This window comes from Oncorhynchus mykiss, chromosome 9, assembly GCF_013265735.2.
Source record: "Oncorhynchus mykiss isolate Arlee chromosome 9, USDA_OmykA_1.1, whole genome shotgun sequence".
In the NCBI taxonomy this organism is placed as follows: Eukaryota; Metazoa; Chordata; class Actinopteri; order Salmoniformes; family Salmonidae; genus Oncorhynchus; species Oncorhynchus mykiss.
Genome location: NC_048573.1, coordinates 23,240,573 through 23,260,699, shown reverse-complemented (window position 1 = coordinate 23,260,699; position 20,127 = coordinate 23,240,573).

The window sequence follows — 20,127 nt, the reverse complement described above, 5'->3', positions numbered from 1 at the left end:
GGAAAAAGTCAAGGGGTGTGACTACTCTCGGAAGCCACTGTACCTGTGTTACTGGGTGCAATGTTGGAAATCAAATCAAATCAAATGTACTTGTCACATACACATGGTTAGGAGATGTTAATGCAGTAATAACCAGTAATGCAGTAATAACCAACGAGTAATCTAACCTAACAATTCCAAAAACAACACACAAGTGTAAAGGGATAAAGAATATGTACATAAAGATATAGGAATGAGTGATGGGACAGAACGGCATAGGCAAGATGGAGTAGATGGTATAGAGTACAGTATATACATATGAGATGAGTAATGTAGAAATGACACCACGCTGCCAGTAGTAGTAAGCATTAACCTTAGGTTTCACAAAGCTACATCTATCTGCATTAGGTTACTGTAACTGTATGAAACTGTATGAAACGAAAGTATCAACGTCGGCAAGTGTAGCTACAAGTCTCGAACAAGAACTCAATTAGACCTAAACTTTCCCCTCTTTGAATTTCCTATCACCTGAAAATGCTGTATATTCTCCTAGTCGTCAGTGTCCACAACTTTAGCCCTGCGTACCATGACTCTGCAAGTTAATTAATAATGTTGAGGGGACAAATTGATTTGAAGTCCACAAATTGGCAGACAGAGTACTGACGAAGGTGATGACTGCATCGTTGTATCGGCCACCGGTTGGCCTCGTGGCTGGACGTCTCGCTGGGAGCCCCCAGACCTTTCTCTGTCGGTGTGACGGGAAATATGGGAGGAATGTGCATTAAACTTTAAGGCTGGGGGTCTGATTGTGTTTTTTTTTATTAAGGGCTGCCATTTAGCCCCCGGAGGAAAAGAGAGGCGGCCGGCTTCATTTCGGCTCAGCATTCCAGCAGGAGGTCTCTCCCTGCTTGCCCTTTCCACAGAATGAAACTGTCCCAGGAAATCTCAATTCCCTTTCTTTTCCCTGTCCCTCCTCCCCTTCCCGTCATGATAGGATGGCCGACTTTATCTGTTATGTGTTTTTTTTTAAATTATTAACCAGTAAGATAAGCACCTATCTGTACTGTGGTTGAAGGTAAGTGGAAGTCTTGCAGATAATGGGGTTTGATCGGCTTTGGTTCCCTCCGACAAAACAGGTGATATTATTTAGAGTTGCAGGGTAGCCATCGTCCTTCCTGCACTTCCTTGCGTAGCACTGGTATCAGGGTTGACACTGTCTTCAAGGGCTCTGTGGATAGACTAATTAAACTTGGGCATAAATTGAAGTCTAATCACAGTCACATTGAAAATGTATAACAATAACATGTTCAAGACATGAATACCTTTTTAAGGCAGTATAATTTTTGACAAACATGATGATTTAGATTCTATTAAAATAAAAAATACAATACAACATTTGACCCTTTCTCACGCATTTCTCGCACATTTGTACCTCTCCCGTACAGTGTCAGGGTGAAAGAAGAAAAATCTGTGAAAATAAGATAAGGCTACACACGACTAGTTAATTAAAGGCTCTGGGGTGGAACATGTAATGCTACCCGTAATTTAGTATCAGGAACAGTTTATTCTCAGGGAAGCACATGATTCATTTGAAAAAATCCATCTCAGAAGGAACATTTTTCTTCTTGCGAATAGTGGGAAACTGGCATTCCAGTTAAATCATTTGCCTGTATAATTCTATGAAAAATAACTTAAGTGACAACATTAGGACTGGGGAGTAGGGGACAATTTTTTGTGTGTGTGTGATATGAAGCAGGATTTTGCGAACTGTTAGTGATGATGGAATGCCATCAAAGAGAGAAGCGGGCGAGCTGAGGTCCCTGGATTCCGTAGTTCTCTCTCCTGTTTTATTTCAAAGCTACCTCAGCTTGAGCCCCCAACCTCCACTCTCCTCCCTATGTTTTATTTTTAGAAGATTTGATAAGCAGTGCTGTTCCCTCTTTGTCACCAGGCAAAGTCTACACTCTTTGACCTCTAGCCATGCGTAACCCGTGCTTGCCAGTTCCAACGAGTCTTGCCAAAATGGGTGGAAGAAGCTAAATATTGTCTTCGCCTGAAATATCATGTCATCGTGATGATTCCCATAGCCGATGGCAAAGAGTTGCAACTCCCATCGGTTAACATAAAAAGAGAGTGACAGCTTCTTTAATCCTGCCTGTGGCATGGTGCCGTGATGGTCATGTGAGCTAACAACTGGGATTCCCACCTCATATTGCTCTCATTGGATCATATCAAAGGATCATTTTGGTGCAGTATATTATTATGTTTTTGGCCTCTACCACATCACTGCCCTTGAAGTAATCAATTTGAGAAGTATATTAAGACTAGCCTTCAAACGTGGATTTGAACCTTCTAACCTTATGTCACACGACTAGCACTGACAGGGTTATATACAGTATCTCCATGAATCCCTAAAGGCTCCAGAACTGTTTCATCAGCAACAGTGCCTTTACATGTCATCAAGACTGTTGTCTATTGTATGGCGAGTAATGGGGAGATGATCATGACGAAGCTATTACGATCACACGCTCCCTACTCCAACTGTTGTGTTGCAGCACTTTGTGCTTTTAAAGAGTAATGAGCAACAGATGGACAGTATTCTTCTGCCTCCCAAACTATCAACATTGGGGACCATGAACATATACTTCTCCTAGATAATTAATGGCTACAGACAAATGGTGGCTGATTGAGCTACTCATCCCTATTTTCAATCACCATCTGCTGTGTGTCGCCTGCTAAAAACAATGCTAATTACCGCAAGTGTGCCCAAGACGTACCATATTAATTAGAACAACATAAAAGGGAAAGTTGAGATAGATTGAATCAGATGTGGCCCAACTATGTGGAGAGGAAGGGAAAAGAGCAAGCATAAACGGATTAACGATTGGCGAAAAGCCCCAGACGGGGCTAGAACCCTCGCTTGTTGATAGGTCTCCAGTTGTGGCCACTGTCTGAATGGTAGAGGAGGAGCCGGTTGCACAACGAGACGCACCTGCGCTGTGCATGGTACCACAGCGTTAGCGTGCCTCCGGGCAACGGCAGGCCTTTTAGAATGCTGGGGCTGGCAACTCCTCCACACCGGGATGTCAGCAGAAAGATGAGTCGCCGCGGCCACCGTGGGGACAGCCGGCTGACAGAGGACATTAGGGTTCTGGCCGCAGATGGGTGTGCTTTTTGTGCGCGCATCACCTGAGAAAGGAACAGAGTGAGAAAGGAATTGACTCGACTTGACAGGCCTGTGCTTTTTGGGGCTGCCTGGCTGTACGGTCCAAAGCAATGTAGCCTAGCCACCTCGCGGATACTTTAAATTTGAAATGCCCGTAGCAGGCGAGAGAGAGGCGAATGATATTGATAGCGAGGCATTTTAGCAGCATACACTTAGTGTGATGGTTGATGAGCTAGCGTTGAATAAAATATGCAAATGAGGTGATGTGAGTGCATTTATATCATCTAATTATTTGGTAATCATCAAGTGGCATCAATAGCTATTAGCATAATTTCCGTGACTCACCCTGTTCTTAATGACTTTAGTCAAGAATCTGACAAATCAAATATGTTCATTTCCTCTTGCAAATAGACAGTTTAGAGGCAATTAAACACTGAACGATGCACTATCCTGCTCCAGCAATACATACTATTATTGGACCTCATCTCCAGCTGAGGCCTCATGCACCTTCTTTTTTAGAAATGTACAGACAGCCAAATTCAAAGAGTATGACTGACTGACTGACTTCTCTCCCTCTCTCTCTCTCTCTCTCTCTCTCCCCTGCCTACCCCTCTCTACTCTCTTCTGGTGAAGCAAATACCCTTGCACACTGTCTCAGATGGAGCTGAGCACATCGCATGACTAGACGTCACTTTACTATAGAATGGGAAGTGGACAAGAACTATTTGTTTGCACATTTTACCTTAAATACAGTATATGCAAGCTTTATAGATGATACATCACATCTTGGGAACATGTCCCAGGGCATTAAAATGGTTGCCATTTTGTTGGATATGTTGTCAGGGGCGGACTGGCGATTTGGCATTCGGGGAAAATGTCAGATGGGTTGGTCCATTTTTAGCACAGTCGACCTATCTATCTTTGTTTTTTTTTGTTGTGCTAATAATGGCTAATAATTGGGGCCTTAAGGAAATACATTGGCCGGTGTGGGGGACTCAAGGAATAAAATGGGGCAGTGTGTTAGCAGGTAAGGGACACAAACGGATACAGTAAGAGCAGCGAAAGGCTTTTCCAAAGCTTTCTGAAAATAAAAACAGAATTATGAATAGTGTTCTGGTCCCTGTAGGTGGGTTTGAGTTCCTTTAGGCTATCGTGTAATTCTATTGTTGACCACTTGGGGGCCACTTTCCTGTGTTGATATGTATTGTTCGTTTAATGTGCTAAATCCTGTAGAAAAAGAATAGTTCACATTACAAAATGGTGAAAGTCAAATTGTGGAGCTGCAGACTCCATCCTTGCTATCATTCTGAAGCATTGTCTAAGTAAAATTAATCATAACACATTTGGCTTTCAATTTATGATGATATTTTGTACAGATTATCGTTTTAATGAAATTTATGAATAGATAACTGTCGAGTGCATTTGATCTTGTCATGTTTTTGGGAATTAGTTTCATCTGATTTAATGCATAATGGCACATATTTCTGTGTTCATGAACATGTATACAAATACATGCTGTGTTATTATAGAGAATTAAGCCGAGTATGGCAGTACATCATCCTTCAACACAACAGTAACTGTGCCGGGTTTATCCATCTGTTAAGCTTATGAAGACTATTTTGTGAGTAACCAAAAAAGCCTTAAACAAATCTAAATATATTTTAGATTTTAGCTTCTTCAAAGTAGCCACCCTTTGCCCTGATGACAGCTGTGCACACTCTTGGTATTCTCTCAACCAGCTTCACCTGGAATGCTTTTCCAACGGTCTTGAAGGAGTTCCCACATATGCTGAGCACTTGTTGGCTGCTTTTCCTTCACTCTGCCGTCCAACTCATCCCAAATAATCTCAATTGGGTTGCGGTCGAGTGATTGTGGAGGCCAGGTCATCTGATGCAGTGCTCCATCACTCTCCTTCCTTGGTCAAATAGCCCTACACAGCCTGGTCGTGTGTTCGGTCATTGTCCTGTTGAAAAATAAATGATAGTCCCAATAACTCCCCAATGGGCCTGCGTCGCACCGTGTCACAGACACCAGTAATCTTCCATTTCAGTAGGTCCTCCTCGACACTTAACGCCACTCCAGTTATCACTCATTTCAATGGCGCCTTGCTCCGGACAGCAAAGCAAGTCACAGGTCTTATCCCAAAGGGGCATATTGCAGAGCGCCCTATCCCTCTGGACGGAAGACGCATAAAAAAATCATCGCAAGTCTTCAACTAACTTTGACAAACACAGCCAAACGGTGTTATCAGGGAACGTGTACCCTTCCCTATCCTCCAGTGCGGAATCAATGCTCACTCCATGAGAGTGCCCCTTCAGTATTTATTTACATTGATCACCTCATCTCATACAAAGCCACAAGAATGGCAAACTTTGTTACCAAACCTACTATTCTATGACCAAAATGGAAGACTGAACACGTAAATGCTGTTTGGGCACACAGCAGTAACAACTTTTGAGAATAATACTGTCCTGTAGGCTCTGGTGTTGCTAATAGTATGAAACCAAGGCTAACAACACATTAATAACTCATTAACACCACATATCCATTTAATCCAGGGATATTGAGAGGGTACATTTACAATTAACACAGAAATGTCATTATTCCAAAGCATCATGGAGGCTGTTTATTTTGGAATAGAACTTCTCTTAATGTTTGGATCGTTAGAAATGCAGACCAAAACCAATGTGTCTAAACTGCATTAAAATGCATGGACAGTGTGACTCTAATTACTGGTTAAAAATACTCCACGCCTTAATCCACATGGTAATAACGTAATTAAAGTGGTGTTTCATGGGCTTCATAATCTTCTGTGACAAGGCTTAAAATTCAATTAACCCCATTTTAACACTTTGTTTCAACTTACTCCGGAAGGCTAATTTGCTTAAAACTTATTTTACTCACTATAATTACGTCTTGAGAATTCTTCTGTAATCTAGAAATATCAGTTGTTTGTCTTGACGGACCATTGATTCGCTACAGACGTCATGCTATCTGTCGTTAAATATAAATTACTTTTGTAAAAACTGTTAAATAACGTGCACATGATTTGAAATATTTGGTCATTATCTTGTGAGAAAAATTCTAGAAACGTAGTACAATCACTCGGAAGCCGGCTTTAGCATAATTAGCATTCTCGTACACGTAACATGGCGGGATAGCTAGTTAGCGTTGTGGCACAACAGATAGAACATATCCTAATGTTATATAATTTTTTTTTTTTTTTTTACATCGGCATCGTTTCTGTCTTTTGTCATTAATATTCTGTGTCAAACAACAGTTCTCTTTCAAGCATTGATCTTTGATTGAAAAGGGACACAGCCTGTATGGATAGATACCAATAGATAGCATATTATACCAACTAGCTAAACCACGTGCTAATTATGCTAACGCCGACATCCGAGTGCTTATACTTTGTAAAAACACATGTTAAAATGTTTTCAATCATTTTCCTCAACAGAGAATTAACACATCTTAAAAATGTTGTGCGCTATATTTTGTAGTTTTGACAAATGATATTCATATTTAAGAATGGTTTTGCTTGTTTGCCAATGGGCCGGAAGTTGACACATTAACCCCACCCAATGAGATGGCTGGAAGGTGTTCATGTGGCTCTGGAAAAAGACGTGTTGCATTGAAGTGATTTTAATGACCTAGCAGAACATTGTCATTGTCACACAGTTTAAATTCCAAATAATTTTGCTCGTCATTTATTTTTTGCCAAAATCTTGTAATGTTTTAAGATATATTTTACACGTTTCCATTGTGTATTATATGACAAAAATATGATCAAATTAACTAATTATACATCTGCCATGAGCAACTCGTTCTTAGTTACTACACTACATCAATCATGTCTACCACAAATGTTAGCGACAGCTTCAACCCATTTTATATTTCCTCTCGCATGTGCTGGCTGTGACATATAGAGCCAGCAAACTTTCTATGTTTTCAGTGAGAAGGTCGTTGGACCAGCCCAAATCTAGCCCTTTGAAACAGTGCCAAGATTTCCACTGGTGTCTTTCAGATTAGCATAAGATGTGAGAGCCTTAGCTAAGCAAATCAGACAGTGTGAAGGACAGAGACTTCACACTTTGAGTACGCTTCTCATTTGTTACAGATACTGGACAGGAAATATCTGGATACTAGAAGAAAGCTCATGTACAGTAGGAGTCTTTCAGTGATTAAATATCTTATGAGAAGCCATGTTGTGCCACTAGCAAGACAACATGCACAGTATTTGAGCCCCCTACAGTAGCCTAGCTCAAAACAAAAAAAACATAATTGACATTGTCATATTTTTATAGCACTCCATCACTCTCCTTCTTGGTCAAATAGCCATTACACAGCCTGGAGGCGTGTTGGGTCATTGTCCTGTTGAAAAACAAATGATAGTCCCACTAAGCGCAAACCAGAAGGGATGGCGTATCGCTGCAAAATGCTGTGGTAGCCATGCTGGTTATGTGTGCCTTGTATACTAAATAAATCACTGACAGTGTCACCAGCAAACCACACCATCACACCTCCTCCTCCATGCTTCACGGTGGGAACCACACATGTGGATATCATCCGTTCACCTACTCTGCGTCTCACAAAAACACGGCGGTTGGACCCAACAATCTCAAACTTGGACAGATTTCAGGACAGATTTCCACCGGTCTAATGTCCATTGCTTGTGTTTCTTGGCCCAAGCAAGTCTCTTCTTCTTATTGGTGTCCTTTAGTAGTGGTTTCTTTGCAGCAATTCAACCATGAAGGCCTGATTCATGCAGTCTCATCTGAACAGTTCATGTTGAGGTGTCTGTTACTTGAACTCTGTGAAGCATTTATTTGGGCTGCAATTTCTGAGGCTGGTAACTCTAATGAATTTATCCTCTGCAGTAGAGGTAACTCTTAGTCTTCCTTTCCTGTTTCGGTCCTCATGAGAGCCAGCTTCATCATAGCTCTTGATGGCTTTTGCAACTGCTCTTGAAGAAACTTTCAAAGTTCTTGAAATTTTCCGAATTGACTGACCTTCAAGTCTTAAAGTAATGATGGACTTTTCTTATTTGAGCTGGTCTTGCCATAATATCGACTTAATCTTTTACCAAATAGGGCTATCTTCTGTATACTGTACCACCCTTACCTTGTCACAACACAACTGATTGGCTCAAACGCATTAAGAAGGAAACTAATTCCACAAATGAACTTTTAACAAGGCACGCCTGTTAATTGAAATGCATTCCAGGTGACTACTTCGTGAAGCTGGTTGAGAGAATGCCACGAGTGTGCAAAGCTGTCTTCAAGACAAAGGGTGGCTACTTCTTTGAATGTCAAATACAAAATATATTTTTATTTGTTTAACACTTTTTTGGTTACTACATGATTATGTGTTGTTTCATAGTTTTGATGTTTTCGCTATTATTCTACAATGAGGAAGATAATAAAAATAAAGAAAAAACTTGGAGTGAGTAGGTGTGTCCAAACTTTTGACTGGTACTGTATGTCATTAAACAACAAAAAATACATAGCTGAAACAAACAAACATGCCATTTTCAAACATTCTCTGTTCTCTCTCGACATCTCCCAGGCCTGCCGTCATAGTGGACAAAGAGCTGGTATTGACGACAGCTGACAGAAGGCTGGAACAAAGTGAAGAACAGGGGTGGAGGAGCTATTTTTACTGGGGCCCAGGAGTGTGTCGAACACAGAAGGTGAGTCGGGAGGGGACCGTTTGGGAGCGGAGATCGGGGAACGTTAATCATCTAGACAGGAGAAACATTAACTGTGCATGAGGCTTGGTCTCTGGGTACTGAACTTACTGTAGTCTCCTCAAACAAAGGCGGAGAGTGTGTGTGTGTGTGTGTGTGTGTGTGTGTGTGTGTGTGTGTGTGTGTGTGTGTGTGTGTGTGTGTGTGTGTGTGTGTGTGTGTGTGTGTGTGTGTGTGTGTGTGTGTGTGTGTGTGTGAGTGCATTTGACACACACAGCTCTTGAAGACTGAGTGCACTCTGCTCTGAAGAAAGCCACTCACACCCAGTGGCATATGCCTTATTCTAGAACTGTACATTCAGGTTTGGTGAAAACACACACTGTTAAAACTGACGATGCTGTGTGGCTGAACACACCCGACTCATGGTAGGCCTGTCACACTGTACCATCATTTGACTTCAGCTCCAATCCAATCGTGACAAATAATTGCATATTTACTGGGTGTAGCCTATACATTGTTGCCTATGGCACTGCTTGTCTATCCCTGGATGCGATATTATGCTGTCGCTAAAGAGTCGCTGATATGGCACATTTACCAATGACTGCATTGGAGATGTGCAGAAAGCAACGCTCCCACCTTAAGAGAGCGAGGGGAGGGGACACACGTTTTGCTATTATTTTCGGCACCGGCTGATTCCCGTTGACCTGTTTGGGTTGCAGGGACGTTGAGCGTGGCGATGCATATACTGTCTGTTGCATTCCGTCAGGCCCTCGAGGAATTCAACTCACATGTTGCTGTTACTAGAGTCAGTTATTTAGTGCAGTGCAACATGGGAGAGCTAGTGGGTATGCATGCTTTTGCTCCAGCCCTGCTATAACCGACCTGATTCAGCTAAACAAGGTCCTGAGGAGCAGCTAACTAGTAGAATCAGGTGTGTTGTAGAAGGCTTGGAACAAAAGCCTGCGGCTGGGTAGCTCCTGCTGTACATATTATGTTGTACAATATTTAGTTTGTAGCGACATAGCTGAGTGTCAGTGGAGGCTGCTGAGGGGAGGACGGCTCAAAATAATGTCTGGAACGGAACAAATGAAATGGCATCAAACAAATGGAAACCATGTGTTTGGTGTATTCAATACCATTCCACTTATTCCACTCCAGACATCACCACGAGCTGGTCCTCCCCAATTAAGGTGCCACCAACCTCCTGAGTTGTGTCTTGCTTACAGGGCCTTAAATGCTCCAAACAACCTAGCTTTCATTGGTACTGTATACATGTTTCAGTTGTGACAGCACCTTGCCTGCTTCACTTGTTAATGTGCACATAGCATTGCAAATGATAGTAATTGTAAATGATAGACATACATTGAATATAATGCTCAGTCCACCTGACAGATAACTGTTAAGACAACCAAGGAAGGTGTAATTATTTCATCCTCATGGTTTAACTGCAACACTATCCTTAGCGTCATCCATTAGTTTGGTCTTCTTGGCAGAATCCATTTATTTGGTCTGGAATACAGTTGGGCTGTGTATGATTAGATTTGTTGATTGACTTGATTTTTTACCCATTGCAGTTTCCTTTTGTGACCCATAATGTTGACTCTCACCTTTGCAGTGAAATATATATTCCTCTCTAAATATGGGAGAGCCTCTGTCACTACATATGAATGATGATGCCATTTGGTTTTGTGAAGGCTGTCATTTCAAGGGGCTCAATTAGTCAATCATGACACAGGCACACACACACACACACACACACACACACACACACACACACACACACACACACACACACACACACACACACACACACACACACACACACACACCCATTGGACCTTTTATTGGCGGGATTCACAGCCAGATGTTCCTGTGATGTGAGGATGAGGAGGGAGAAATTAAGCGGAGGGACGTCCAATGACTCATTGCAGCAGAGCAGCCCCCCCCCCCCCCCCCCCTCTCTAGAGCTGGTAATCCTAATGTTTTGTACACTCATACACATATATACAGTACCTGTCAAAAGTTTGAACACACCTACTCGTTCAAGGGTGCTGAGCACTTGTTGGCTGCTTTTCGTTCACTCTGTAGTCCAACTCATCCCAAACCATCTCCATTGGGTTGAGGTCGGGTGATTGTGGAGGCCAGGTCATCTGAGGCAGCACTCCATCACTCTCCTTCTTGGTCAAATAGCCATTACACAGCCTGGAGGTGTGCTGGGTCATTGTCCTGTTGAAAAACAAATGACAGTCCCACTAAGCGCAAACCAGATGGGATGGTGTATCGCATGCTGTGGTAGCCATGCTGGTTAAGTGTGTATTGAATTCTAAATAAATCACTGACAGTGTCACCAGCAAAGCACTCCCACACCATCACACCACTTTCTCCATGCTTCACGGTGGGAACCACACATGCGTAGATCATCCATTCACCTACTCTGCGTCTCACAAAGGCACGGCGGTTTGAACCAAAAATCTAAAATTTGGACTCATCAGACTGGTCTAATGTCCATAGCTCAGGTTTCTTGGTCCAAGCAATTATCTTCTTATTATTGGTGTCCTTTAGTAGTGGTTTCTTTGCAGCAAATCGACCCCGAAGGCCTGATTCACGTAATGTCCTCTGAACTGTTGATTTTGAGATGTATCTCTTACTTGAACTCTGTGAAGCATTTATTTGGGCTGCAATTACTGAGGCTGGTAACTCTAATGAATTTATCCTCTGCAGCAGAGGTAACTCGGTCTTCTTTTCTAGTTTCATCATAGCGCTTGATGTTTTTTTTTTAATGCACTTCAAGAAACTTTCAAAGTTCTTGAGTTTTTCCGAATTAACTGACCTTCATGTCTTAAAGTATTGATTGACTGTCATTTCTCTTTGCTTATTAGAACTGTTCTTGCCATAATATGTACTTGGTCTTTTACCAAATAGGGCTATCTTCTGTATACCACCCCTACCTTTTCACAACACAACTGATTGGCTCAAACACATTCAATTAACTTTTAACAAGGCACACCAGTTAATTGAAATGCATTCCAGGTGACTACCTCATGAAGCTGGTTGAGAGAATGCCATGAATGTACAAAGTTGTCATCAAGGCAAAGGGTGGCTACTTTGAAGAATCTCAAATATAAAATCTATCTTGATTTATTTAACACTTTTTTGCCTACTACTTGACTCCATATGTTATTTCATAGTTTTGATGTCTTCACTACTATTGTACAATGTGGAAAATAGTAAAAATAAAGAAAAACCCTTGAATGACTAGGTGTGTCCAAACTTTTGACTGGTACTGTATATACAGTATACACATACATAAATACATACACTGAGTGTACAAAACATTAGGAACACGAGAGAGAGCGAGAGAGAGGGGAAGGAAGAAAGAATGCTCTGCTCTGCTGCAATGAATCATTGGATGTCCCTCCCCTTCATCTCTCCCTCCTCATCCTCATATTTCCATGACATAGACTGACCAGGTGAATTCAGGTGAAAGCTATGATCCCTTATTGATGTCACCTGTTAAATACACTTTAGTCAGTGTAGATGAAGGGGATGATGCAGGTTAAATAATGATTTTTAAGCCTTGAAACAATTGAGACATGGATTGTGTATGTGTGCCATTCAGAGGGTGAATGGGAAAGACAAAATATTTAAGTGCCTTTGAAAGGGGGAACGGTACTAGGTGCCAGGTGCACCAGTTTGAGTGTGTCAAGGTCTTCAACACTGCTGGGTTTTTCTTGCTCAACAGTTTCCCGTGTGTATCAAGAATGGTCCACCACCCAAAGGACCACTAGCCAACGGTAGGCCGTTGGTCAAAAATGGGTTATTGGTGAAAGAGGACAAAGCAGGCTGACACGAACTTTGCAGAGCAACAGACGGGCTACAGTTAGTCAATTGACAGTCCAGTACAATATTGGTGCCCGAAGACACATAAAAGAATACACAAATCGTCGTACCTTGACACAAATGGTGTACGGCAGCCGACGACCTCAGAGTTCCAATTCTTTCAGCAAAAATACAAGAAACAGTGGATGTAGTGAGATAAGGAATGAAAACATTGGACACTGGAGAATTGGAAAAACATTGCCTGGTCTGATGAATCCTGGTACCTGCTGTTTCACGCTGATGGCAGGACTAGGGTATGGAAAGAACCACATGAGTACATGCATCCATTGTGCCGCCTGTCAACATTGCAGGCTGGTGGTAATGATGTGGGGTGTGTATTCGTGGCACACACTGGGCTCCTTGATGAAAGTGGAGCAACGTTTTGAATGCCACAGGATATCTGAACATCATTGCCAATCAGGTGCATCCTTTCATGCCAGCAGTATGTCTTCGAATATATTTTTTCAGCAGGATCATGCCCCATGCCACAAGGCTAGGATTGCCCAGGAATGGTTCCACGAACATGAAAGAATTCAGCTTACTGCAGTGGCCTGCCCAGTCACCAGATCTCAATCCAATTGAGTAGCTGTCGGGTGAGCTGGAAGGAGCTATTCAGAGTAGAGATTCACTAGCAGCCAACTTGACACAACTCTAGGATGCATTGGAGTCAACATGGGTCATCATCCCTGTGGAACGCTTTCGACACCTTGTAGAGTCCACGCCTCGTCAAATTGAGGCTGTTCTGAGGGCAAAAGGGGGTGATATTAGGAAGGTGTTACAAATATTTTGTACACTCAGTGTATATATACAGTACCTGTCAAAAGTCTTTACTATATTCTACATTGTATGATAATAGTGAAGACATCAAAACTATTAAATAACACGTGTGGAATTATTATGTTGTAATCAAAAAAGTGTTAAACAAATCTAAATATATTTTATTTTTTTGCCTTGATGACAGCTTTGCACACTCTTTGCATTCTCACAACCAGCTTTATGAAGTAGTCACCTGGAATGCATTTCAATTAACAGGTGTGCCTTGTTAAAAGTTAATTTGTGTAATTTCTTTCTGTCTTAATGCTTTTGAGGCAATAAGTTGTATTGTGACAAGGAAAGGGTGGTATACAGAAGACAGCCCTATTTGCTAAAAGACCATGTCCATATTATGGCAGGAACAGCTCAAATAAGCAAAGAGAAACAACAGTTATTCATTACTTTAAGACATGAAGGTCAGTTAATACGGAACATTTCAAGAACTTTGAAAGTTTCTTCAAGTGCAGTCGCAAAAACCATCAAGCGCTATGTTGAAACTAGCTCTCCTGAGAACCAACACAGGAAAGGAAGACCCACAGTTACCTCTGCTGCAGAGGATAAGTTCATTAGAGTTACCAGCCTCAGTAATTGCAGCCCAAATAAATGCTTCACAGTTCAAGTAACAGACACATCTCAACATCAACTGTTCAGAGGAGATTGCGTGAATCAGGGCTTCATGGTCGAATTGCTGCAAAGAAATCAGTACTAAAGGACACCAATCTGATGAGTCCAAACTTGAGATTTTTGGTTACAAAACGCAGTGTGTGAGACGCAGAGTAGGTGAATGGATGATATCCGCATGTGTGGTTCCCACCATGAAGCATGGAGGAGGAGTTGTGATGATGTTGGGATGTTTTGCTGGTGACTCTGTCAGTGATTTATTTTGAATTCAAGGCACACTTAACCACAGCATTCTGCAGCGATACGCCATCCTATCTTGTTTGCGCTTAGTGGGACTGTCATTTGTTTTTCAACAGTACAATGACCCAGCACACCTCCAGGCTGTGTAAGGGCTATTTGACCAAGAAGGAGAGTGATGGAGTGCTGCATCAGATGACCTGGCATCCACAATCACCTGACCTCAACCCCATTGAGATGGTTGGGATGAGTTGGATGGCAGAGTGAAGGAAAAGCAGCCAACAAGTGCTCAGCATATGTGGGAACTCCTTCAAGACTGTTGGAAACGCATTCCAGGTGAGTCTGGTTGAGAGAATGCCAAGAACGTTCAAAGCTGTCATCAAGGCAAAGGGTGGCTACTTTGAAGAATCTCAAATCAAAAATATATTTTGATTTGTTCAATATCTTTTTGGTTACTTCATGATTCCGTGTGTGTCATTTCAGAGTTTTGATGTCTTATTATACAATGTAGAAAATAGTCAAAATAAAGAAAACCCCTTGAATGAGTAGGTGTGTCCAAACTTTTGACTGGTACTGTATATTTTTTAATATATATATATATATGTGTGTATGTATATATATAATGCTCTTGTGGCTGAATGGAAGCAAGTGCTCGCAGCAATTTCCCAACATCTAGTGGAAAGCCTTCACAGAACAGTGGAGGCTGTTATAGCAGCAAAGGGGGGACTCCATATTAATGCCCATGATTTTGGAATGAGAATTTCGATGAGCAGGTGCTCATTTACTTTTGGTCATGTAGTATATACAGTGTATTCGGAAAGTATTCAGACCCCTTGACTTTTTCTAGATTTTGTTACGTTACAGCCTTATTCAAACATTTCCCTCATCAATCTACATGCAATACTCCATAATAACAATGTCAAAACAGGTTTTTAGAAATGTTTACAAACGTATTAAAAATATAAACAGATACCTTATTTACGTACTTTTTCAGACCCTTTGCTATGAGACTCGGTGCATCCTGTTTCCATTGATCATCCCCGAGATGTTTCTACAACTTGATTGGAGTCTACCTGTGGTAAATTCAATTGATTGGGCATGCTTTGAAAAGGCACACACCTGTCTATATAAGGTCCCAAAATTGACAGTGCAAATCAGAGCAAAAACCTAGCCATGAGGTCGAAGGAATTGTCCGTAGAGCTCCGATACAGGATTGTGTCTAGTCACAGATCTGGGGAAGGCTACCAAAAAAATCTGCAGCATTGAAAGTCCTTAAGAACACAGTGGCCATTATTCTTAAATGGAAGAAGTTCGGAACCACCAAGACTCTTCCTAGAGCTGGCCGCCCTGCCAAACTGAGCAATCGGGGGAGAAGGGCCTTGGTCAGCGAGGTGACCAAGAACCCAATGGTCATTCTAACAGAGCCCCAGAGTTCCTCTGTGGAGATGGGAGAACCTTCCAGAAGGACAACCATCTCTGCAGCACTCCACCAATCAGGCCTTTATGTTAGAGTGGACAGACGGAAGCCACTCCTCAGTAAAAGGCACATGACAGCCCGCTTGGAGGCACTTAAAGAACTCTGTCTGATGAAACCAAGATTGAACTCTTTGGCCTGAATGCCAAGCGTCATGTCTGGAGGAAACCTGGTACAATCCCTACGTTGAAGCATGATGGTGGCAGCATCATGCTGTGGGCATGTTTTTCAGCTGCGGGGACTTGAAGACTAGTCAGGAATGAGAGAAAGATGAACAAAGCAAAGTACAGAGATCCTTGATGAAAACCTGCTCCAGAGCGCTCAGGACCTCAGACTGGGGCAAAGGTTCACCTTCCAACAGGACAACGACCCTAAGCACACAGCCAAGACAACGTGGCTTCAGCACAAGTCTCTGAATGTCCTTGAGTAGCCCAGCCAGAGCCTGGACTTGAACTCAATCGAACATCCTTGGAGAGACCTGAAAATAGCTGTGCAGCGACACTCCCCATCCAACCTGATAGAGCTTGAGAGGATCTGCAGAGAAGAATGTGAGAAACTCCCCAAATACAGGTGTTCCAAGCTTGTAGCGTCATACCCAAGAAGACTCGAGGCTGTAATCGCTGCCAAAGGTGCTTCAACAAAGTACTGAGTAAAGGGTCTGAATACTTATGTAAATGTAATATTTAAGTTTTTATTTTTATTACATTTGTAAAAAAAATCTAAAAACCTGTTTTTGCTTTGTCATTATGTGGTATTGTGTGTGGATTGATGAGGGGGAAAAAACAATTTAATCCATTTTAGAATAAGGCTGTAACTTAACAAAATGAGGAAAAGGTGAATGGGTCTGAATACTTTCCAAATGCACCATATATACAGTATGCACACACTCACACATCTCTTTCCCTCTCTCTTTCACCCCTTCTCTCTCTCTCTCCCATCTTTCGCGTCCTCGCCCCCCCCCCCCCCCCATCACACACACAAAAATAGACACTCAAACAAACCATTCTTACCTATCATGTTAGTGACCTAGTTAGCTGTAAGTTGAACAAACAGTTACATTTGGATTCACAGAAGGTATAATTTACGGGAGCTTCAATACAGTATGCTTATGTGTGAGATAAGAGATGCGATCTTCTGAGCTGTTTTGAAACCCAGATAATACACTCTGGAAAATCAGATTCCGAGAGCACCGTGGCCTCTGTAATTGTCTCTCTGACTGCTACTTCTGATGCTACTCAGAGCCGCGGTGGAATTCACATATTGAACTTAGCATGGTGGGGAGAATGAATTATTCTTAGAGTTATATCATCATAGCAATACTTTCTCTCTCTCTCTCTCCTGTTTGCGTTATCTCTCTCTCTCTCTCTCTCTGGTTCTCATTCATTCTCTCTCTCTCTCTCTGGTTCTCATTCTCTGGTTTCATTCTCTTTCTCTCTCTCTCTGGTTTCATTCTCTTTCTCTCTCTCTCTGGTTCTCATTCTCTCTCTCTCTCTCTCTCTCTGGTTTTGTTTCTCATTCACTCTCTCTCTCTCTGGTTCTCATTCTCTCTCTCTCTCTCTGGTTCTCATTCTCTCTCTCTCTCTCTGGTTTCATTCTCTTTCTCTCTCTCTCTGGTTCTCATTCTCTCTCTCTCTCTGGTTCTGGTACTCATTCTCTCTCTCTCTCTCTCTCTCGATCAAAATGTCAGGTGGGCCACACTATTTCCTTTGCTTACTGTAATCATAATTAAATCCTATTGTTCCGATTATACAGTCAAAACATACCAGAAGTAGGGGAGGAAATGGTTACTGAATATGTAGCACAACAAACATAGATCTTTAACACCGCCCTCTGTATAATGCAGCACCTATACACACGCAAAGGCCTGACTTATTCAGATATATGTTTCCCAGTAAAGACCTATTTGCAAATCAATCATGCAGCATAAATACCATTGCAGGCTTATTTCTACCCTCCAAAGGCAGGCAAACAAAATGCAGAAATCTAGCCATGGCAGTTGATGGAGAATATGAATGAAGGTGCTATGCTGCTTTTATGCGTTCTAATAAGCCTCCAAGGCTCCGGAACATTATGGCTCTCAGTTTTACAACGGCTTGATGGTCTGCTTAGAGATGCACGGCGAGGAGGCTTGGAGAGGGGGGGATTGGGATATCGGTATATTGGGTGGTACGTTCCACCTGAATATTTGGCTATGAATCAGATGAAGCCACCCGTTCGCTCTTCTTCTACCCAGCACGCCTCTCAGATGATTTGCTTGCTAAATAGGAGGGGAAAAGATAGTCCCAGTGACTGGATTGGGATCTGACTGAGAACGAGTAAGGTGGTGGGTGACTATGGTTTGCTCTAAACTGCTACACACACACACACTTACACACAGTTCACTCTAATCCATTCTGCACGCACGCACACACACACCACACACACCATCCCACCCACACTCCTTCCTTCCTCCGCCTTTTCTCCATATCTTAATCATGTCCCATCATAAGGGGCCTCGCCCGGTGGCTGAGATGTGCCTAGCAAGTGAGCCAATGAGGGAGACTGACGGAAAATAAGCCTCTCTGATATAAACACGTGATTAGCTCTGACAGAAATATATTGCGTCGAATAGACATGCTTTCCTGACATGTATACAATAAGGAATCAAGTTAGCTCAAATGAATTCCATTTCTATCTGCAATGTTCCGTAGATTGCATCCTCCTGAATGCCACCCGGGGTTGAAGAAGCTAATACAAATATATGGGCAAGATGAGCGTGTGACGCTATGCACTGCACAGAGATCCTTTTAAATTAGTTCCCGAATTGTAATATTATGATGCACTGTACGTATATAGGGCTACTGTAGAACCCTCCCTCACAGAGTTTAAGCAACCTAATTTAACCTTGGTTTGTACAGCACATTACTCACAAGCCGTTGCATGCATTGCTTTTAGGGAAGAATAGTATTTTCATTTGTTGGTCTCTTTTGGCCATCAATGAGCATATTAATGGTATTTTGTTGACAGAACCATTTCCTGGTATTTCAACGTGATCAAACAATGAATTGTAGCGCGACTGTTAATGTTTTTTGAACTGGGTGAAACGTTGTATTATTGATGCCGATATGAATGATATATATTGTTTCGTCTAGCTTTCAAGGAGCCTAAATGTTTTATGTCTAGATTGAAATAACCAAATACTTTGATAGAAATGATTGCTTAATGTGATGCTCCAGAACTTCAGCCAGTAAAGTGGTGCTCATTGGTCAAAATGGGGGCCCGTGTCGTGTGTAGCACGTCATCTAATTGTGTACTGCGTCGTCCAATTGTGTACTACGTCATCCAATTAATATAATATGTTTTTTTACAATTCGTATGTTATTGTATGAATCGTATTTGTACACTATGTTACAAATTTGTTGTGCTTAAGATCCGGGACAGCATCTTTAATTAGTACATTTTAGTGGCTGCTAGTCTTGAATTCAAATATTTATTTCTCAGCCTCATACGAAGCCTCATTTGATGTAGAAACGTATGTGGTGCTTTCTTCAAAGTCAAACTATATAAGTCAAACATAGCATGCATACCAATAATATTAAGCACATGACACACCTGTAGTATGCGTCGTATCCGCGCATATCCGAAAAGTCATCAGCCAAATCGGCAACCGTGATTTCTCGAAAAGATTACCATCTCAGTACTTGGTATTATTTTTCCTTGGGAAAGCCATTGGAGCTTGGCATTCATCTGGTAATGAATTTGGGATGCATTATTTATGCATTTTAATGTTGGATAGTGGTTATTCCACATAATTTCATTAAAAGGCAGCCATAGACTAACTAATCCGCGCACAAAACAATTAATTTCTTAAAGCGTCCATTTGCACCATTTAGCGAGGAAATCGGAAGGGCGGTTGGCGAAGGAGAGAAATGTTGTTGTTGTGGGAAATGTTGGCGGAAGTGTAAGAGGCTTCTGAGGGTATCGAGAAATATTGATGCCGTGTGAGGCTCTGATTTAGCTCGCAGCTGTGACAAGTGGACGCCAATTGGGGTAGCAGGGCCTTCTATCAAAACAAACAGCATTTTGGGAGATAACACTGAACACTGCTGCTGCACGCCTGATTGAAAGAACAAGTAGTGTGTTTGTGAAAGACCACATATTGCCCTGAGGGGACTTTTTCATTTTTTTCCCCCTTGAAGCATCACACGGCTATTTTTTTGTACGTTTTTTTATTTTTTTAAAGGCACTATAGGAAATAGGTATTGCGATAGGGCTGTTGTTGGACATTTT